This window comes from Colobus angolensis, unplaced genomic scaffold (genome assembly GCF_000951035.1).
Source record: "Colobus angolensis palliatus isolate OR3802 unplaced genomic scaffold, Cang.pa_1.0 Scaffold13, whole genome shotgun sequence".
Lineage (NCBI taxonomy): Eukaryota > Metazoa > Chordata > Mammalia > Primates > Cercopithecidae > Colobus > Colobus angolensis.
In genome coordinates this window covers 23,207,772-23,210,486 of record NW_012114252.1, presented here as the reverse complement: position 1 = coordinate 23,210,486, position 2,715 = coordinate 23,207,772, and positions in this window count along the sequence as shown.

The window sequence follows — 2,715 nt, the reverse complement described above, 5'->3', positions numbered from 1 at the left end:
CACTGGCCATCCACAGACATCTGGTCTCAACAGATGGTAAATTCTAGTCTTTCTGCATTTAACCACATCTCAGGAACCCAGCTCAGCTCAAAAGGTACACATGTGCCCCATGAATATCAGAAAACTGATCACACACACGCGTGCACGCACACACACACCCAAGCCAGCAGCAACACAGACACCACTCTTCATAGCTGTTTTCAAATGCAGTTTTCTTCTGCATTTTGTACCAACTACAAACAACGAAAACTCTCTGTTTTCCATTAGGGAAAACTAAAACTGTACTCTACAGACACACACCCCTTCCTGCCTCCCCCTCAATGCACCCATAGGCGAGCTCTTCACTCTGCAGCTCAGCCAAGTAACACGGGCTTGTCCGCCAGATTCTCTCCCTTAGACACCTAACTCTCCAGGTAGCATGGGTACCTTCCTGCTTCTAACTTGGGACCCAGAAAAACTCCAGACTGTCGGAGAGACAAGAACAGCTCGAGATTAGGGAAACCTGACAGTCACTCCAAATGCAGGAAAATGCTGACCTCACAGAGGAGGGGTGGCTCTAATGCAGGAGAACACTGACCTCACGGAGGAGGGGTGCCTCTCTACCGTAAGTAAAGAAGGTAAGAGAAATCTGAAACATGCATAATTCAGCCATGCCTTGATATTTGAGGGAAGAGAAATTACACCGGTTTTGGGGTCCTTCAAAGGATGAAAAAATTTGATATTGCATCTCAAATACATTTCATGGTCTACTTAGTTTAATAAAAAAATGCATTTTGGAGTTACTGATGGTACTGATTAAATGAATGAATAACGAATACTGTTATCAAGAGTGTAACTAAAAACTCTGTCTAGTAAGTATTAAGAACAAATGTTACACTAGCTAAGAAAAGACTACATATACAAAGTCATGGGAAAAACACTCATTTAATAACAATTACTCTCAGAATGTGCCTGCTTTATGAGCTTTCTATTTTTTCAAGGTGTTTCTAGGCATTTTTTAAAACAAAACAGTGATTCCCAACATTTTTGAAAGAAAAATTTCATTTAAATATTATAAAAATTGCAAATTCTTACCTGATAGTCTTTTTTTAGAACATATAATTGAAAAAATATCCAAAAACTAAAAGTTATGTTGTGTGGTTTTATATCTTGTAATGAATTTGAATTAAAGAAACTGTTGCTATGCACAAGGAAAGAGAATGAAGGAATAGTAAGAGAGGCACGGGGGCCCACAGACCACAGGCGCAAGCGTGGAGGTCTGACAGTCTTTCAACGGTGCCTCTGTCGGCAAGTTCAGGGCCATGTGCAGTGGAGGGGGGTGCGTGTCCGGAGAGCACAGGGGCAGAGCCCGCAGGTGGGGATATAGGGGATGGGACACCCCAAGAATCCATGTAATCCAGAGGGGCCTCAGCTCCTGCACTGGGAAAATGGGTCCCCGCTGGGCTGATGCTTCAGTCAGGTTTCTTACCAAAACGACTCTCCAGTCCACTTTTGCTAAGTGAATTAAAATGCTGCATCCTGTCACGAGGTCAGGAGATCGAGACCATCCTGGCTAACACAGTGAAACCCCGTCCCTACTAAAAAAATACAAAAAACTAGCTGGGCGAGGTGGCGGGTGCCTGTAGTCCCAGCTACTCAGGAGGCTGAGGCAGGAGAATGGCAGAAACCCGGGAGGCGGAGCTTGCAGTGAGCTGAGATCCGGCCACTGCACTCCAGCCCGGGCGACAGAGCGAGACTCCGTCTCAGAAAAAAAAAAAAAAAAAAACAAGATAAACACCCTCTTCATTTCTTGTTTCCATCAGATCCTTCAAAGGGATTCATCCTCTTGGTTACTAGACTCTCCTCCAAATGCCACTGAGCACTACCTGCATTCGAGTTGACAGATCCATTGGCTGCCCACCCTCTGTGCTAGTGCAGGACCTCCCAAGTGCACTCCTGATGAAGACGTTTGCACAGAACGCTGGGGTGAATGGTCAGGCCTGTCCCAAACCCCTGAAGACAGCCCATTGGGATCAACACCTTAGCCCGGCTTCAATCCATGCTGGGCAGGGAGGCCGGGCCTGCAGACACAGGGGCGAAGGCCGTACTCATGCTGCCAAGTGCCTCCTAGACTGGCAGGACGCTGGCTGGCTGTGGACGAGATGCTGAGCCCTCTGCTGGAATCGCAAGCGAGGGATTAGACATCTGGGGAGAAGTTGGTTACAAGGGCTTCCTCGGGAACAAGCAGTGTTTTTGCCAGTCCTGGACAGATAGGCAGAATCTTAACCCAGAAGTAGACAAGACAAGCGGGAGGGAGAGAATTTCTTTGCAGTGGGAACAGTTCAAACCAAGTGAATCCCCCTCCCCAGATCACCCCCTCAGCAAAGCTGAGAGCAGCGTGAATAAACATAAGCATGGGCCGCACGTGGTGGTTCACACCTGTAACCCCAGCACTTCGGGAGGCTGAGGCAGGCGGATCACGAGGTTACAAGATCGAGACCATCCTGGCCAACATGGCGAAACCCTGTCTCTACTAAAAATACAAAAATTAGCCAGGTGCGGTGGCATGCACCTGTAGTCCCAGCTACTCAGGAGACTGAGGCAGGAGAATTGCTTGAACCCAGGAGGCGGAGGTTGCAAGATTACACCACTGTACTCCACCCTGTGCGACAGGTCGCAACTCTGTCTGAAAAAAAAAACCAAACAAACCCACAAGCCTGGTGTTTGTGTCTGACA